Source organism: Vulpes vulpes, chromosome 3 (genome assembly GCF_048418805.1).
Source record: "Vulpes vulpes isolate BD-2025 chromosome 3, VulVul3, whole genome shotgun sequence".
NCBI lineage: Eukaryota > Metazoa > Chordata > Mammalia > Carnivora > Canidae > Vulpes > Vulpes vulpes.
The window spans coordinates 53,327,339-53,347,665 of NC_132782.1; the positions used below are offsets into that span (position 1 = coordinate 53,327,339).

Below are 20,327 nucleotides of genomic sequence, written 5' to 3' on the forward strand. Positions count from 1 at the left end.
CGGTCTACTGCTTTTCCCAGCTCTTTCCTCATGTCCAGCTGACCTCCAGGGAATGTGAATTATGTAGGAAACTTTCTGGACTCAGCTTCTTCTCTGAACAAGGGTGTGCGCTGAATTGCTAATATTCTTTTCTCAGTCGGAAAGGTCTGTGATTTCAAGATTTAAGTCTTCACTTCAGTGACTCTCCTCATCTGTAACCAGATGGTCAACTCCTTCCACACCCTGCAGAGCTTGGGAATTTCAGCTAGATGAGAAGCCAAAGGACCAGGCAGTCCTTTCTTGTGTGAGGAGAGAGGAGATTTCTGCAGGAATCTTAACTGTGATGGCCTCAGTTGATGCTGGCTAGGAAGTAATAACACCTTGTGTTTATGTAGCCTCTTGCCACTGAGGAGCTCAAAGGGCTTCCCAGACAGTATCTCACTGTTTCTCATTATTATTCCCTGGCACGCTGGCACCAATGGGTTAAGTGGTTTTCCCACAGCTACCCAGTGACAGAGTTAGGACCAGGACCCAGGTTACCAGACTCCTGGTCTTCCAGCCTGCTCCTTGCATCATGTAGCTTTAGGATGGAAGATCTGCTTTATGGAGAAGAGATGATTTACCACCACTGTTGTAAACTTTGGGATACTTGCTGAGGAGCCCTGGGAGAAACGACTCCTCTCTCTTGCTCCGGGCTCATGAAGTTGATGATGTATGAACTGATTACAGAGAGAAATTTGAGCAAGGGTTGACTCATCCCCTGGAGGAATCTGGCAATGAGTCAGGAACATTTATCGATGCCAGAGTGGAATATGAGGGGACATTGGAAACTTGGTACAGTGGCCTTCAGGTTTAGTGGGTATTGTGCTCTGGTAATGAACATTAGAAACCTTAGTGGACTATCCCATTCACTCCTTGATTATTTCCCAAATGATAAAATTAACATTATGGAAGCTGGGAGAAAAGACTGGCCTTATAGTAAGGAGATCTGTGTTTCATTCAAGTATTATGTATTTTGGTGCCATGGGCTACTGGAATAATTACTTAGTCTCTCTGTTCTTCAATTTTCCCATTAATTAAAATGGGTAATACCACTCTCATTAGTTTATTATAAAGAACAAATAAGAGAGAATATAAGCCAGCCATGGTTTTCCAAACATTTGGGATATTTGATAATGCCAGGGAATACTCAAAGCCATAGTTATATCAACTTTGGCACAGATGTGGGGGAAATTCATTTTATATTTAAAAAAAAAAAGCACAAATCTATTTCCAAGTAGCAAGCTAAAAGTGAAGACATTTTAAAGATAAATTTCACCTTGGCCCAGAGGTAGAGGGGGACATGACTGACCCTCTATCTCCAAATCCTACAGGGTAGAATTTCATTTTTCTCTTCACTGGGTGAAGAAGTTTGAGAAGTGTTGGTCTGACTAGTCCACTGTTTTGATTTTTCTGAGTTATGTTCCTATGCCTATTTTGGTCAGTTAAGTGGCATCAACTCAGGTTCCTGTAGCAATGATTCCTCATTTTTTAAAAATATCATGGCTCCAGATTTTATCAAGTGTCAATATAATAAATGGTTGCAGGGAGCCTGATTCTGTGTTGCCTGCAAAATCACTGTTGAAGATCCGGTCTCTGAATAAGCATACAGGTGATAAACCTCTTCCTCAAATTTCCTGCCTAGGAAAAGATTATCTCCTCTGAAAATTAGGTATTTGTACTTTTGATCACATAATAAAAACCAGATAGCACATCACTTTCTATTTTTGCCTTGGCAGTCAGGAGGCTCAATGAGCAGGCTGGAAGGAGTCCTGGTCCTAACTCTGCCACTGGGTAGTTGTGGGAAAACCACTTAACCCATTGGTGCTGGGCGTTCCTGGCATGATTAATTCCACTCATTCATACAGTGGTAAGTCTGTATATTTAACCATTTGGTGTTTTACTCTAAGCCTTCTTCAGTTTTTTGTTTTTGTTTTTTAGATACAGGGTATCAATGACAAGGAAGCCAATTTTGAGATGGTTTAATTCCAAAGCAAATGGAAAAGATACTAAGACTCACATTTAAAATATAAAATCAAGTTCCTACAGAGGTGATGCCCAAGGCAAGTTTGGGAAGAAGCCTGGTTTACCCATCAGCCTGTGAAGTGTCCCATTAGATAGCTCCTGCTTAGAAAAAGTGGCCACAGAGCACCCACTCTTCCTCCCACCCTCTTCCCCACATGGGTCCTTCTCAGCCTGTTGTGCTACAGCAGCCAGCCCCAACTCCAACATTTGCAGGCCAGGTAGAGTGCAAATGGAGGCTTCTGGTCCTACCCCCACCCTCCCACTCTCTTCCATTCTCGGCAATGCTACACACTGGCATTGGTAGGATATTGGCACACCAATGACAAGTGTTTTGTAAACTTTTCTACTCAAGTATTTCTGAAGGCAGAGAAGAGTAAGATGTGAAGGCTGAGCATCAAGCACCCCCCCATCCTTGGAACACACCCTAGTCTTATGGGTGTGCATCTGGGACTGTGATAGGTGTTGGGGATGAAGAACCAAAAGAGAGAACAGGAGGGCCTGAAAACAGATATTGGATCATTTGCGTGGGAAATTTCAGGGTCCCAGGTACCCAGAGTTTGCTCTGGAAGGGAGATGTGGGCTCCAGCTACACATGTTCATGGGCCCTGTGGACTTTCCCACCCATGGCAAAGACCCAAGCTGGGCCCCTGATGCATGGATTGTACCAATTGCCTGGTTCTACTGTTACCTGGCAACCCTCATGCTTAGAAAGACTGAGCTTGTCATCAAACTAACATGTTCTATGTCCCCTTCAGTCATGGGATACTGAAGTATTGAAGCTGAGAGGGGATTATGGAGACCAACTGTCTTTTTTTTTTTTTTTTTTAAGTTGACTACCTGAGATCAAGACCTGAGCTGGGTCAAGATTACTTAAGCAACTGAGCCACCCAGGCACCCCCAGAGGCCAACTGTCTAAGTCCTCACCTTACAGATGGGACTATTGAGGACCAGAGAGGCAATTAACTAGTTTGAGTTCCTTAAGTTGTCTTCTAAATATTTGTACTCAGTCCTCCAAGGATGGCAGTAGAGCAAGGACAGAGACATAACATTACAGCATAGCCAGAGCCATTGGGATTAAACATTCCCGGAGGTTAGTGGATGAAGAATATGAGAGAAATGAAAGATGGGGGGATCCCTGGGTGGCTCAGTGGTTTAACGCCTGCCTTTGGCCCAGGGCACGATCCTGGAGTCTCGGGATCAAGTCCCACATCGGGCTCCCGGCATGGAGCCTGCTTCTCCCTCTGCCTGTGTCTCTGCCTCTCTCTCTCTCTGTGTCTATCATGAATAAATAAATAAATAAATAAATCTTAAAAAAAAAAAAAAAAGAAATGAAAGATGGGAGGAGGAAAAATTCATATCCAACTTCCGCCATCAGAAAAAGTATTTTTTCCCCTTGGATATACTGTATTCACTCAAATGTGCTATTGCACAGCAGAGATAAAAATTAATAGCTTTGTTTCCTGTGATCTCTTTATCAGTCAAAGTACAGGACTATGGCTCTCAGTTATTTTAATGGAAAAAACTGAGGTTGTATTATCAGGTGATAAGGCTGTGTCAGGCGTTATTTTATTTTCTTATCTCCCTTGTTCAAGGTGAAGTGTTCCAGCCTTGATGGATGAGCAGGGCTACCGTGACTGTGATGTTCCTTGTGCCTTGATCTTACTCCACCTTTTAAGATAACTGTGGCAGGTGAGAGAGGACTCGGGGGCCAGATGAATCTTAGCATGGCACCCAGGGAAGGCTATAATGGCTGGGGGTCCTTGTCCCACCTTGGATGGGTGGCTTGAAGGCTTTGCAGACTCAGTCACATGGCACAGGTCCCCTGCACTGCAGAATCTTTCACAACTCCTCTAGGAGAATTTATTCAGCAAGCACTGACTGGTGATATCAGATGCTCCCAGTGTAATGTCTGATAGGGACCAAAAGCTGAGTCATGCTGGTCCCTGACACCCTAGGGGAGCTCATGCCGAGAGAGGGTTGCAGGTTTGATGCATCTACCTCTCCCCACTCCGGCTTCCGTCATGGTGTGTCTGCATGTCTGTTTCTTCCCCTACTAGAATGTGTGTTTCCCTGGGGCAGAGCCCAGATCCTAGATGTGGTTTCAGGTCCAGGTTCAGTGCCTGGCTAAAGCAAATCAGCATAATTTGTGCACTAAATTAATGTATGAGCAAATTCATTCATTTGTTCATTCATTCATCACCCAATGTCTGTTGCTAATTTCCATTATATAACACTACCTCCTCTAGACAGGCCTGTTACTAAGATCAGAGATTTAAAAAAGGAGTAGCTTTGCTCTGAGTATGAGGCGTGGCCCATGAAGCAGGACAAGGGACGCTCCCGTCTCAGCTCCTTTGTTACTCCTGCAAAGGCTCCAGGTTTCTTATCCTTTGTCAGCCCTAGTGGTGACTCAGACCTGACCATGGACCGGAAAGAAAGGAGATGTTGTAAAATGAGTGCCCACTGCTAGTGAGTCAGGCTGGGTTGTGACCACCCAGGTTCTGCTACTTCTTAGGTGACAGGGGACAGGTTGCTTCCGCTCTGAGTCTGTTACTTTATCTGAGAAGTGGAGATAATATAACTCTGTCTTGCCTCCTTCACAAGATTTTTAAAAGAGTCATATGAAAATGGATATGAATGATAAAATGCACCATGGAAAGCAAAGACTATTAGAAAATAAAGCAGTTCCCTTTTCACCCTACCCTAGGGCCCTTCATGTGCTTTGGTTAAAAGCCTTCCCATAGGCGTATACCCTGCCTTCCTTTTTGTATTTAGAATAATTATTTCTTTGATGTATTATGTTTCAGAGACTCTGGAGGAGTGTCTTGGCAAGCAATGGGACCTGATCCCCAAGCTACCGTTGTAGGATGGCATCCACATTTCACTAGGAGCCCCTGTGGAGCTCAGGGAGGAGTGCATCCCCAGCTGGGACTTTTTAATGGGGGATGTTATAGTTATTGGCTAAAAAGCCTAAGAAACACCATCATTGGCTATAAGAGCCAGTGAAAGTTCCCTCGGCCTCCATGACTCAGTCCCAGGAGAGGCTCATTCCACGGTAAAATGAAGGGATATGCTGAAGCAAGGCAAGGCACAGGAAGCCATCTGCGATAAAAGGCAGCTTCTATCAAAATTCAGTTCCAGACTCCTCCTCTCACTCCTGCAGGGATGGAATCAAAATTATGATGATATCTGCTTTTAGCTGGTCAAAGTCCTGGAGCCCTGGGCCTGGGAATGACTCTGCAGGAGAGTTCTCGGACAAGTTCTTAACCGATTCCATTTTTCTGTCTCTTATCTGTCAAATGAGCAGGGTGATTAATTCTTAAGGTCCCTGCTAGCTTTGACATTTTGTCATTCTATGATATCCAACTGTTTGACAATTCCTGGATGCTCTGAAGTGAATTTACAGACACGCAGCCCTTGTCTTATGATTCCCCCAATGTACCTCTGGGTGGCGTGAGCCACAATCTCCACCCGAGGCCCCTACATATCCATTAGTGGGGCCTGGAGGACCAATAGGAGCAGCGCAGTCCTCCAGGCGTGAGACTGCAGTAGTACTCGCCCCTGTTGGGTTCAAGTTGAATGGTGGACCCAGAGGCAGAACGTGAGTTCTGGTCTAGATCAGCTGTGACTTGCTCAGTCCCTTCAAAAGCTTAGCTCCAGGGCAGCCCAGGTGGTTCAGCGGCTTAGTGCCGCCTTCGGCCCAGGGCTTGATCATGGGGACCTGGGATCTAGTCCCACGTCAGGCTCCCTGCATGGAGCCTGCTTCTCCCTCTGCCTGTGTCTCTGCCCAACCCCGCCCCCCTGTGTCTCTCAATAAATTTAAAAAAATTAAAAAAAAAAAAACTCAGCTCCAGTAAATTCTCTTTTATGAAGTTCTCCCAGATTCCTGTCTAGAAGACTCTGTCCCTCCCCGGTCCTCCTCTTAGTTTTCATACCAGCTTTTGAGGATGGTGGAGGCTGGCTGTCCTCTGGCTGCCACAGATCCTGAGAGAGTTTTGTACATGGTAGGTGCTAATAAACATGAATCAGTGACCTGAGGAATTTGAGGTTGAGCCAATTTGAATTAGATCTGGATTTAGATTGTACAGCTCTAACAGACACATGTCTGTGATCTCCTTGGTAGTTGGTTAATGATTCCCAACCAGGGATTTCTGGAGCCCAGAGATCTATTTAGGTAGTAAGGGGGTGAGAAGGAAGTAGAGTCATTTGGTGGCAAGTGACAAAAAGCCCAACTCAGACTAAAGCAAAAATAAAGGGGGGGGTGGTAATTACTGGGGAAAGAGCTTGATTCTGGTTTGACAACCAAGGGACTTGAGCATTTGTCACTTCTGCTCCTCATCTCTCATCTTTGCTTCCCTCTTTTTTGGAGCTATGCTCAGGCACTCTCCATGTGGCAGCCATATGACTGGTGGCAACCCAAGGGTACATGAAGACCCATTTATTCTCTAACTTTTTCAAGAGTACTGGGCTTATCTCTCAAAGGTCAGTGTCAGTTAACAATTTAGGTGGCTGAAAGGGAGGTGGTCTCTGGTTGACTTTGGTCTAAGCCTACCCCTGGAGCTGGCAAAGGTCTAGGAACTGGGATGGTGAATGGTGTTGCTGAAGGAAATGGAGTGGTGCTGTGACCGAAAGAAGGAAAATTGATGTCCATGGCAAAACCAACAAAGTGTGTCTTTAAAACATTTTCAGTTTTGGGCAGCCCGGGTGGCTCAGCGGTTTGGTGCCACCTTCAGCCCAGGGCATGATCCTGGAGACTCAGGATCGAGTCTCTCATTGGGCTTCTTGCATGGAGCCTGCTTCTTTGTCTGCCTGCGTTTCTGCCTCTCTCTCTCTCTCTCTCTCTGTGTGTGTCTCTCATGAATAAATAAATAGGTAAAATCTTAAAAAAAAAAAACAAAAAATTTTCAGTTTCAAAAAGTCAAACAGAAAGCGTCCATTTACTAATTAATGTTAAAGCCAAAGAAGCTGATGAACATGTCCAGTTTTGTTTGTTTTGTTTTGTTTTGTTTTGTTTTGTTTTTTCCTTTTGATATTATATCAGCTCAGTTTGGGAACACTGGATATCTCTTGTTGACTAGAAGCTCCTTGACTCATAAACAATGGAAATGAAGGTGAATTTCTGGTATACCCCCATTTAACCCCAGGGTTAATTATTAACAATGCTGATTCATTTTAACCCTAATTTCTAGATTTTTTTCCCCTTAAAACATGTCATATTATATGTAGATAGATAAATAGATAGACCATATCATAAATAATTCTACCTGAGATTGGAGGGCTAGTGTATACTCTTAGCAGATAAGAGCTAAATAAACTTGACTTGACTGTGCTCTTTTTGAGCTCTATGCTCCGGTCAAGAGCTTTACCACCTACACCTGAAAGTGTATGGGAGTAAAGTGTTGAGAGAAGATGAACAAACAAAGCTGAGTAACTTACTGGAACTTAAAATGCAAGACTCAAGAGATCTTCAAAAGAAGGGTCCAATGGGGCACGTGGATGGCTCAGTGGGTTAAAAGAAGGATCCAGAGTTAAGATGTAGAAGTAATTAGGTGATTGTGGAAGTCTTTTGACCTTAGGGAGGGTCTGGTGAGTATACCTGAGCCCAGTGGGGAAGAACTTACAATTATAGGTAGGAGAAGCTATGGCCAGGGAGTGTCATAGCTTCAGGGTATTAGAAAGAACTAGAAGATCCATTGCCTAGGAGAGCCAGAGGCTGGGAACAACCTCTTTCTGGGGCCAAACTATGACAGTTGTGTCCTCAGTCTTGAAGGTTTACAAATGTTAAAGAAATTCTGTACTGGCTTTAGGGAGTCATTAGAATACCTTAAAGAAAAAACCAAATCTCCTCTGCCTAGCATCCCTTGTCTTTAAAGAAATCACTCTCTTTTCGATTTTTGTTTTTTCTGTGTCATTCAGTTTGGTTAATCTGGAGCATCATCCTTCGTAGTGGGTTTGAGGGGGTGGGTGCGATGGGCTCTAGATCCAAGGCAAGAAAGGGGGTATAGAGAGCTAGGCACTTCCTAGACATTCCTGCCTGAGGATAGATGGTGTGGTGGGGAGGTACCATCTGAGGGTCTGCAGTCATGAAGGGAGTGAGTCACAGAGAGCGCACTGTGGATGGCATGGTGGGGAGGAAGTAGCAGGGAGCCCCTGAACCCCTTCACGGTTCACACTATGCTCAGTGTGAATGAACACCTGTACTGAGTTAAATGCTGTGTAAGCATGGAGCCCGTTTGGACTACTGGGGTAACCCAAAACAAGGCAGGAGCCCAGCTGGTTCCCGAGTCATAAGATCTCCATTGTCTAAACCAGGAAGAGATCTTGGGCATGATGCTTGTTCAGCGTCCTCATTCCACACAAGGGGAATTACGGCTCAGAGAACAGAGGAAGATTTTCTTGCAGCTGGCAGGGTGTTGGTATGTTTGCTCCACCTCTAGTATCAGGATCAGCTAGGAGTGCTGGTTAAAATTTTGATTCTTGGGAGCAATCCCAGACTTACGAGATTAGATGCTCTGGAAGTAGGCCCAGGAGTCCACATTTCAGAAAGCACCCCAGGCAATTCCTAGACACCTCAAGTGTGAGAAACACCGGTCTGAGGTTCTGATGCTGATTCACATTTGAGTTTGTGGATGGGCTCCTGATTCCAGGCTCAGGGCTCTCTCTATGACACCAGGGGCCCATGGGTGCTGGGGATGTGGTGAAAGATGGATCCAGGAGGGTGAGTTTTGGGGGACTGTGAAGAGTGAGCTTGTGTTTATTTTTCCTTTTTTTTTTTTTTTTTTTTTTTTTTGAGCTTGTGTTTTCAATTCTTCCTGCAGTGTGAGAGAGCCAGGAGGCATCTTTTCAGACTAAATATAAGGGCTGAATAAGCGATTCCTGTCTGCCTGTCAGGTACCAAGATGCTTAAGTGTATGTGTCCTGAAACTCCAACTGCTCATCTGACAGATGAAAAAACTCACACAAGCTCCGTTCTCTCTTCTTCAGATTATAGATACTCCGCAGTTTCTGCGAGTTCATGTGTAACAGTTCAACAGGTTGGCGTGTGTCCTTCCATGGCTTTCACATCTCCAACAAATGTGATGAAACTGCAAGAGATGGTCTCTAAATCACCACTACAGAGATTAAAATGAAAAGAATTGGTTCTTTTTGTTGTTTTTTAAAATGACATAGTTCTTTGCTGAGAGTTAAACTAACATTTATCTCCTGTTATAAATTTGTGTGTATTGTTTTATATTTCATCATATGAAGACTTCTTTTAATGTTTTTGGTCAGATTCCTTTGGGATGTCTCAGGACCCCAATATGACTAGAGGTCACTAGGTACCATTTTATTTTTCAATTACAAATAGTCAACAGATAGTTCATCAAGTTACTAGTAATGGTTAAACCAAAGACTGCAATAGGCTTTCTCTTTAAAAGCGCAGCTTGAATTGAGGTGCTGGGGTGGCTCAGTCAGTTAGACATCTGACTCTTGGTTTCTGCTCAGGTCATGATCTCAGGGCCATGAGTTTGAGCCCTGTGTGGGGTTCTGCATTGGGCACAGAGCCTGCTTGGAATTCTCTCTCTCCCTCTGCCCCTCCCCAACCCCTTCCACCACTCATGTGTTTTGGCTCTTTCAATCTCTAAAAAACAACAACAACAACAACAACAACAACAACACCGGCTTGTCTGTATACATTTCTATAAGACATTTGACAGGAATTCAGGACAGGAATCTGATGCTGGCTCTACTCTAAATATGCTGTGTGAACTTGGACAAGGCACCCCTTTCTCTGGGCCTCAGTTTACCTCCATGGACTAAAAGGGTCAGACAGGTGATTTCTAAAGACCTTTCCAGCCTTGAAAGTATCAGGGTAAAGTACCAGGAGGTTATGAGATATCCCACAGTGTGGGAGGGAGCAAATATGTCATGATTTCGTTCCAGTTTAATCTGTTTCACATTTAGTATAATCCAAACTGTGATAGGTCCTCTGTGGAACACAGATGACTCACTTCCTGTCCTAAGTGGGTCTTCTCTGAGGTGTGGAACAGATCCTTCCTTCAGATATCAAGCCAGCTAGGGGGGTCGAGTCTTCAGGCCTCTGGGCAAATTCTGCGTGTTCTTATCTGTGTCAAATTAAACCAAATAAACACACACACACACACACACACACATACTTAAGGACATGACAGTTTAGAAACTAGATGTTCCTGAAAAGTGTGTCCATCAAGTTTTTATAAATATGGTCACATTTGAAATAGAGTACTTGACGACAATCAAACTAAAGATTAAGGTGAAATTTTTGTAAAGTGACAGATTTTCTTTCTTTTTTTTTGTATAATTATGAAGGCTGGAAAAGCCCCGTGTATCTACCATTTCTTCCAGGGAGTCACCTCTGACTACTGCTGATTGCTGGTGCCTTTATTTATCTGCCTCCTCACTAACTTCTGCTCTACTTCAAGAGCTGGCCCACATCAGAAGGTACAAAATTACAATCATAAGTCCACTGATTCCCAAAATGTTAGAGCCAAAAGGGAATTTTGAAATGTCAATCTTCTCACCTCCCCTCTTTGATTCATTTATTTGCTTATTAATCTATCCACTTAACAAATATTTATTTAATGCCTACTATGTGTCAAGCACTATGCTAGGCAGAAGACATAAAGTAAAAACAAGGCATTAGGGACCTAGTATGGATATTTAATGACTACTTGTTTTTTAATTAATGAACACTTAGCCTTTCTATGTGCATAATGGCGCAAGGCTTTGATACTTAGGTGTTTGACAATATTCAGGTGCAAACTGGGGAAATAGCCCGGTATTTGGGGTTAAGACTTGTAAGGCTGGCAAAGGTTTGAAGCATCACTCTCTTTTGTCCAATGGGGATTTAACAAAAACTTTCAAGTTTCTGGTTTGGGAGTTTAGGTAGGTTTGTCTTTGGATATGTAAATAGTGGATTGCTAAATTTGGTCAGATTTCTCCTGACTGGCTGTTCCTAAATTCTTAAGATACGTCCTGGTAAATTACACTTTGTGAATTGTCATATGTGTAATCACTGCATTTTGGATGTACCTAATTTGATAATTTTTAAAAAATATTTCCATTTAAGGTATCTGTTTGCAGGTCAGAAAATGGGAAAATGTAATTGTGTAATGCTCTGAAATGTAAAAAAAAAAAAAAAAAAGAAGCTGTAAATAAAATCGACTAAATCCAAAAAAGAAAAACAAACAAAAAACCCCCAAGGCATTAGAGGTTCCTATTCTCATAGAAGTTACATTTGTGTGTGTCAAGAAGGGGCAGGCATGAACAAGTAGACAAAGTATGTGCTAAATAAGAGATCAATGGAATGGGGAATTGCTGGTCAGGGAGGGAGCTACTTTAGATAGGGTAGGATAGGAGGAGAAGATTTCTGTAAGGAGGTGACATGCAAACAGCTCTCTGAAGAATGAGAAGGAGCTAACCATAGGGAGTGCCCAGGGGATTTAGAAGAAAAATTTACTGGCATGGGTGGGTGGTGAGAGAGAGTGGAGAACTTAGAAACCTGGGGCAGAAGTAAAAAAAAGGGGGGGCGGATGCTGGACAGGAGTTATTGCAGGGGGATGCAGGGCAGTAAATGGTTTATAACAAATTTTGGAGGTGGATATATAAGACTGGGTTGAACAAGGGGGTTGAGAAATAAGAAGGAATCAAGGGTGACTCCTTATCTTTTAGCGTGAGAACTGGGTGGAAGTAGTTATTGAAATAAGGATATTGGGGAAATGCAGTACAGCTTGGAGAAGAAATCTAAAAAACCTATTTTGGATTTAGTGAGTTTGATATTCTTATTGGATGTTCAAGCAGAAATGTTGGAGAAGGCACTGATTCTTTTCGAAAAACAAGTTTTTTTAAGGTGTTAGCTTTGTCTCTTGAACTAGACCAAAATTCTCCTCAAGGCAGGCATGGCTCATGTTTCGTTATTTCTTCTGATTCTTCCATAGAGTTCAGAGAGGAAAGTAACAACATTTTCATGTTCCCACATTCTGGAATTAGATAGACCTAGTGTGCTGAGTTTGCTTATACTGGGTCAGAAGAGCCAGTTGGCCAATTCCTAAAATTGCAGAAACGTTGCTAGCCAACTGGGAGACCATTCTTGCATTTGGCCATGGTTGGCATACCTCCACGTGGAATGTGGCAAACTCTGCACATCAGGACACTTTTCTTCAGAGAGCCAGGTCACTAGTACATCACAGTAAGATCCAGAGTCACAAATTCAAATGCCCTTTGGGGGAAAAGAAGATAACATATGTAAGTGATTTGTCTCGGTCTGGAAATGAAACATTTCTCCCAGTGAAATATCAAAGCATGCTGGCCCCTGGCTAGGCTAAGATTAATACCTAATTAAAGGCCAGAAACTTACATTTATAAACCTAAAGTGTATTTTTCAGGTTATTACAAAAAAATATTCGGTTCCTCTCTCAGACTCCCCCAAAAACATTTGGGGGAAAAAAATTCACATGACAGGAAAGCTGCCATGATGGACATTTTCCCTGAATTCATACAGTCTAGTTAAAGATAAAGTCAAAGGTTGACCTCTAATTGGGGAAAAATGCATCCCCTCTGAAAAAGTAAAGCTCTAAGATGTCAGTTGCCATTGTACAGATGCCAGGCCAGCATTGCTCGATCTTATGCTTTTTCAAGAGGAGCCTGACTTTTAATGAGAAACTTCCCAGCTGTTAAAAGTTGACTTAATTATTAAAAAAACAACAACATTGTGGGCCAAACAAAACACTTGCAAGGCTTCATTGGGCCCAAGGGCCACCAGTGTGCAACTCTATTTGAAGCTCTTATACATGGTCATCTCTCCGAGGGCAGGGAGAGAGCCCCTCAGAATATGCCAGAGGTCAACTTTCCTATCAACCCTGGCATGTGGGAGCCACATCGAATTTATTTAAGAAACATTGTTCAAGTGACATGTGTTGTACTCCAGCATGGTAGAGCAAGTACACATCATTTGTATTTGTTCTTCTCACTTGGTTGTGGACCCCTCTAGGCATGCAACATGACCCCATCTTGTACCCTCCACGCATGTAGTACTCAGGACTGCAAATAAGAGCTTGCTATGGAAGGAGCCGAGATAGAAATATCATGACCAATTTCTTGAGGAAACTGGTACCTAAAAACAAGAAGTCCCTTGCCTTTGCCTAAGGCTGGAAAGAACCTATGGTTCTCAGGAAATATTTGCTGAATTAATGAGCACATGAAGCAACGATAGAAGAATCAATGAATACGTGAACAAGTGAACATAATCTGAAATGACCAACTGGTTTATGGAATACAATTTAAAGCATGAGTGGTGCCTGGGTGGCTCAATGGGTTAAGTGTCTGACTCTTGATTTCGGCTCAGGTCATGATCTCAGGGTTATGATATCAAGCCGCATGATGAGTTCACATGCTGGGTGGGGAGTCTGCATAAGATTCTCTATCTCTCCCTCTGCTCCCCCATCCCAAAAAAGAACAAAGTAAGAATCATGTAAGTTGGGGCTTCTTTCAGTAACTACTGTGTTGCCTTAGGCATGTCCTTTTTACTCTCTGGTCCTTGACTTTCTTATCTAGATCTCTTGTTTTAGTATTGTTTCAAAAATCATAAGCTAATAGTAACAGTCACAGTTCTTGAGCTCTGTATGGCAGCCATTGGGCTGAATGTTTTACCTAAATTTGGCCAGTGCTTACACTAGATCTATGAAGTGAACACTATTTTTACCATCTTCATTTCAGAGATGAAGAAATAGATGCACAATGCTGTAAGTAACCTGTCCACGTTCATACAATTTGTAAGTAACCAGTGGAGGAGGTTTGAAGCTAGGCATTTCATTCTGGAAATGTAATAGCAATAAAAGTACTATGAAAAAATTAAAGGATACACAAATGTAGGGTCAGAGCATTTTGGGGAGGCTCAAGGCTTCAGCATTCCTAAGACTCTTGAAAAGAATGATGCTTGGGGATCCCTGGGTGGCGCAGCGGTTTGGCGCCTGCCTTTGGCCCAGGGCGCGATCCTGGAGACCCGGGATCGAATCCCACGTCGGGCTCCCGGTGCATGGAGCCTGCTTCTCCCTCCACCTGTGTCTCTGCTTCTCTCTCTCTCTCTGTGACTATCATAAATAAATAAAAAAAAAAAAAAAAAGAAAAGAATGATGCTTGAGTTCGTGTTCTTTTCTGCATTTCATACTGTAGAACTGACATTTGGGTCAACGTGAAGATTGGACTCAGTGACCTCTGAGGGATGTTTTAGACTGATTCAGAGATCTAGTCCTGTTACTTCTTGAGTAACCATGAGCAGATTCTCTCAGTTTTTCTAAACAATGGACTTGAATGCATTAGTAGTTCTTCTAGCTCTGAGAGTAAAAGGTTCTATGCAGAATTTAATACAAAGCTAATACGAGTCAGGATTCCTTTTGGTTGCAAATTACAGAACCCTAAGTTAAACCAGTCTAAACCAAAGAAGGGATTTAGTAGCTTTGTAATCAAAAAGCCTATGAGTGGCCCTGCATTAGGCCTAGCGGTATCCAGGGGTTCAGAGGGTATCATCAAGTTTCCATCTCTCCAGCTCCCTCCATATATGGGCAGATAGTCACCTGTAAGACTTACATCCTATCAACTATGTAAACCCAACAGGGAAAAGTAATCATCCTTCCTGAAAGTGGAAACGTCATTATGAGGAATTGGAATGGCTTCGGTCTCATATTTACCTTTATTGTAGTCTTCATCTTTCCATGGGGACCAGCCCCAGGATAAATGCTTGCCTCTTTGGCTATGTGGGAAGAGTGTCTTGTACATAACACATGGGATGGGTTTTGCACTGAATAAGAACTTTCTGTCTGAGAAGAGAGCAGGTGCTAGGCAAGTAGAAACAGAGAATTTGACTCCAAGCAGCTTCACCTCCCACTTAAAAGGAAGACTGACAGAATGGGCATCCTGGCTCTGGACCTTCAGCTCAGAATCACAAGCTGTGTTGTCGCTTGTCAGTATCATAAACAAGCCTTGTCTTCCGGAAAGTTTCCTCCATCTTCAGGGACACTTGGACTCAAACAGTGACATCAATGAATGTCATGGAGTCATTATTTTGCCTTGTAGTTACAGTTCCTTAGAGAAATATATGCAGCAATGATCTCAACACAGGTAATAAATTAGGAAAGAAATGATCGGGCTTGAGCAAAGTTTGCCAGAGCTGTATTAATTTATGAGGACCCAGCCAATTAGGCAACTTGGCTAATACATCTGATTTAACTCAGCACCCCTGGTTGGTACTGGAGAGGGTTACTAGTCCCTTTGCCACCTTTAGCTGGCGCCAGTAGTTACTTGTGCTAATCAGCACTGAAGCAAAGGGCAGAGGGCAAAGGGGCAGGAAATACCCACCAGCAAGAAGTGATGACAAAACCTCTCCTGGGCAGTGACTCCTCTGAGGCTCATGGACAGAAAAGAATTCGATCAGCCCTCCTTTCCAAAACATGTACATTTACAATTTGGATCCTTGTAGCTTGTTAGAGCTGGAAGGATGTTTAGACATTACCTAATCCAACTCTTTTATTTCTCAGCTGAAGAGCTGAGGCCCAGAGAGGGGAAATAACTTGGTCAAGGTAGTCCTGCAAAGTCATAGCGGAGCCAGAATTCAAATCCAAGCCTCCTATTCATTTTCCAGGCCCTTTTCCCCACAGGGCAAGTTCCCTTTGGTTTTGCCCTCAGGACTCCGGTAAATGTTTTGAATTGTGCAAGCTTTGCCCGTGAAGAAGCTTCCTTTAATTTGATCTTCACTGGAAATGCAGGGAAGGGAAATAAGCGGCTGATGCAATGCCCAAGACTTATATACTCTTAAGTCTCACTTCTCCAAGATAGAGGAAGCAAAGGCTAGCCTCCGATTTTCCACATGAGAAAACCTAAAGGTAACTCATGAGTTGTGGAAGGTGGTGAAGGGACTTAAGTTATATTTACTTCCCTAAGCATATTTGTGTTTAGTTAGTATGGAAAGAATGCTAAAAGAGGAGCGTAGGGATCTCAATTCCATTTGGATGTAGGTCTTGATGGGTAATCGCAGCAACTCCCTCTCTCTGGACTTTGGATTTCTCATTTGTAAATTTGGCTGATTCTTGGGCAGCCCGGGTGGCTCAGTGGTTTAGCACCGCCTTTGGCCCAGGGCCTGATCCTGGAGACCTGGGATCGAGTCCCATGACGGGCTCCCTGCATGGAGCCTGCTTCTCCCTCTGCCTATGTCTCTGCGCCCCGCCCCCCTCTCTCTGTGTCTCTCATTAATAAATAAATTTTAAAAAAATTACCTGATTCTTAAATCTCAAGCTCTAGAATGTTGGGGCAGGGGGCAGTCTGAAATTTTTATTGCACTTTCAGTATCACTGTTATAGATAGAGAAGGAACTTTTTGAATGGAAGGTGGCCAACCTAACGCCAGTCAGTATTTGCAAATTAAGTGCCCTTTTTCCTAACCTGGCCCCAGTGGAACAAGCACAGGGCCGAGAGTCCAGGACAAGGCTCTGCTTCCCTCTGTGCTACGACCTTGAACAAATCCTTGATTTTCTTCAGGGCTCTTTAAAAATGGGATTGACATCTTTGTATGCTTGCCTCATAAGGCTGTTGCATGGAGAATAAAGGATATAGAAATGCTTTATGACATGCAGGCTCTTTTATATATGTGACTTCCTACTGAGTTTGCCCTTGGTGACCGAGAACAGTGTAAAAACAACCAGTAGAACTAGTCAGAAGTTCAATGTGGCCAAGACAACACCAAGGGAACTGAAATTTCTTCTTCTTGAGGGCATTTTGTTTTCCTGGTAATAGTGCAAGTTGAAACAAGCCTTAATAAAATATCCGTACATCCAGTTTGCCTGGAGTAGTCCTATTTGCTGTGGTCATCCTGGTATAATTATTAATAATACATTTTCTTCACTTTCAAAAGTCTCTCTTTTCTGGCAATAAATTACATTGTTACCCCTAAATTTAATACCATTCTATCCTACCTCTTCATTTTAAGTACAGAGAAATGGAGACTCAGAGAAGAGAAATGACTTCTCCAATTCACCCAGAGTTTGTCCAGAGCCTAGACTTGGCAAAACCTTTCTCTTTGTACCTGGGAAGAAAGGGGAGGGGAATACACAGGGTGAGAGAATGGCTCCCTTTGTCTGCTTTCCAGCTTCTCGAAGCAACTTCTTAGCAAGAGCAGCCCCACCCCTCTCTTGATTTCCTGGAAAGTGATCAGCAATAGTGTAGCTGCCAGTGGCCATGAGGGAGCTGGAGGATGGAGCAAACATTACCGGATCCTGGAAAAGGAAGTTATTTTCTCTTCTCTACCCATAAGAACAACCTCAAGGGGAGAACCACTGCCTATTAATAACTGGCCTTTATTTAGGTACATAGTTTCTTTGTTATCATTCATAAAGCACTTTCATATTCATAATTGTAATTGATCTAATTTTCATTGCCTTTGGAAATGATCTTGGAGACACCATTACTCCCATTTTGGGGGGACAAAAGTAAGACCCTACAGAGACAGCCGGCTTGCTCTCGGTTTTACAGTCAGTACAGTTGGGAGCAGAGCTTGGTTTCCCATCCCCTGGCCCCAGTATTCCTTGTATACTTTGCTTCTGGGCAGTGTCTACCCCTGGGCATCTTCTAAGAGAAGCCTCATTATAGTGAGGGTTTTTTTTTTTTTTTTTTTTAGTATTCAAGAAACTCAGTCTTCTTGGATGAGCCCAGGGCAGACCACCTTATTTCCTGAATTTGGCTCTGTATCAAACAGTGTTAGAAGGCAGTCCGTGATCAACCGTGGGCTTCCTTCTACAAGCACCATTTCTGAGAAAATGAGTTGTGGATGGAGAACAGGGTATTTCATCCTGGGATAAGATTTTTCTCTTTAAAATTGTTGCTAGGATCATGGGGAATAGAGTCTCACTATAGTACTTCACAGCGCTGTGCTTGCAAATCACTGACCCGAAAATTTGCCGAATCTCCATTTCAGAAAGATTTGTTCTGGTTCAGACTGAAATTCTTTATTTGGAACGCGACACATCCCAGACTTATAAGAACTCAGCTTGACAAGATTTGTAGCTTCCTTCATCATCAGTCTGCCCAAAGTAGGCACGTATGAGGGGGGCGAGGGCTTTGGTGGGCCAGAGTTAGGGACCCCAAGTGTGGTCTGGATTAGGTGTGTGACTCATGTGATGTCAGGAAAGCCACTTTTCTTTTAGGGAAGTCTGTTTCTTCAGCTGTTGAATGTTGAGATTGGATTAATCAGGGTACTTCTAACTTCTAAGGCTACTGGATTCCTTTTTCTGAGAATGCCGTGGGCACCTAGCATGTATAAATGGTGAAAGAAGTGGGGTCCAGGGCTCGGATCCCCTTCACTTAATCCATTTGTGTGGCCAGGTGACATCCGTGTAGATGTTAGTGTAGAAACCATTGGATAATTTCCCAAGGCCCTTCTAGGCCTGACACTGGCATGGAGAGGCAGTCACGTCTTCGTGACAGATGTTAAGACCCAGAGGAGTTACGGTGAGCACGGAATTCAGGATGTGGAACGGGGTAGACAGGGAAAGGGGTTATGCTGGGATAATAAAGAGGAGGATTTGGGGTAGAAGGTAGCGTGATACAGGCACACCACACCTCCACACCTTATTGATTACGAAGTCTCTGCACATCGGTTGTCTCTTTTGAGCTTGCCCAACACGGTACATGCAGGCGTCCACACAATGACCTTGCACGCAGCCTGGTGTGGGAGAGAGCTCAGGAATATAAAGAGGAAGTAGAGACCATTTGAGCCTCAAGGAGCTTATCATCAGATAAAGGGAAAGGCGAGTAAACAAATCATTGTAATTGCCAAACGGAAAGCCTTTAAGAGTGGTGCACAGGACCTGGGAAGAGAAAGAAAGGACTCCTCTTTTCTGGGAAGGATGGAACAGGGTCATTCCCTCTGCACCGAGCCAACACGGTGCAGGGGGCCAGGGGGCGAGGGGAGGAGTCTGGGGGACCTGGCTCCGGGGGAGCTGCCAAGGTAGCCTGACTCAAAAGGGCTTTGAATGCAATGCAAAGAATTCAGACCCTGTGGCGGCTGGCATGGGTGCTTCCCAGGCCGAGGGGACGGGCCTGCAGGAGTCAGGACCTGGGCTGTGGCCCCGCCGGCGAGGGGCCTGCAGGGCCTCTGAGCCTGGGGCCCGGGGCTCCTTCTGCTACCCTGTGCTGCCTCCAGCCGGCCTGAGCTGAGGCAGGCCTGCGTGGGAGAGGCCTCGGGCTGTTTATCCTGTTCGGTGGGGCCGGCCCTGGCAGGGAGTGGAAGTGGGTGGGGTGGGGGCCGCCGAGCAGAGGAGGGGCCTGACAACAAGGGCTACATTCAGGGCCTTGAGTGGAGCCGGGCAAGGAGAATGGAAAGCTACAGTCTGTCGGAGCGTCCAGCCTTGGCAAGGCGCGCGGGGCCTTATAAGGAAATGTTGTTCTCCCTGCGCCAGTGGGGCTGGGACGGAGCCCTGTGCCCACAGGACAGAGCTGCCCTTGTGGTGCTGGGCCCGGGTGCCACCCGCCCCTGCGCGGCGGGGAGGGCTCGAGGGGCCGCTCCTGCGGGCTCAGCGGTCCCCCGGCCCCCAGGGCCTGCGGGCCCCCCTGCCCCACCACACCCTCCCGCTCCCCACTGCCCTGGGCTGATTGGAGGAAAGGAAAAAAACAAAACAAAACAAAGACTTGGCAAGGCCCCAGGCCTCATTGCTGTTTGATGCCGGATTACCCAGAAAGCAGGCTCAAGCCAAATTCCGTCTCTGTTCCCTGAAGGATGCTTGAGTAAAGAGATCGCTCTTTGCCCTCTTTCCCTTCCCTGCACCCTCGTCCCTCTCCTCCTCCTTGTGACCACAGGACGCCCAGCCCTGGGCCCTGTCCGGGGCAGAAAGGCAGGATCTGAGACCGGGGCAAAGAGGAAGCCTCGTGGGGGGCCTTTTCTACCTCCCTCCTGGAGGGCAAGAGCTGCTAGGGCACCCCCAGGGGACAGGCGACTCTCTTTGGACTCCTTACCTGTGTCCGGCAGGCCAGAGGGCCTGAGAGTCGCAGCAGAGCCAGAGGAAAAACACAGGCAGCCCAGAAAGCAACAACAGAAGAGACTGTCAGCATTAGTCAGCTCCTGGACGGAGCGCCTTCCCACAGCATGCCATGAGGGCTGACTTAAAGCACTGGTCCCTAAGGGATGTCCCTGAACCCGAGATTATGGTAGGAGCAGAAAAGATGCTTAGTGTGGCCTTTTGCTTTGCCTATTCATAGACTCCTAGATACACGAAACCCTGGAGTTAC

The 20,327-nt window shown here is 44.7% G+C and overlaps 2 long non-coding RNA genes across 2 annotated transcripts in view; one reads left to right on the top strand and one right to left on the bottom strand.

Moving 5' to 3' along the window:
- LOC112926306 (uncharacterized) overlaps positions 1 to 20,327 on the top strand; it is a 102,435-nt gene that overhangs the window by 72,391 nt on the left and 9,717 nt on the right. The window lies entirely within an intron of this gene.
- Positions 9,165 to 20,186, bottom strand: LOC140598216 (uncharacterized). Its single transcript, XR_012000414.1, has 2 exons — positions 20,055 to 20,186; positions 9,165 to 12,277 (listed from the first exon to the last, which is right to left on the bottom strand). It is a non-coding gene; the product is annotated as an uncharacterized lncRNA (long non-coding RNA).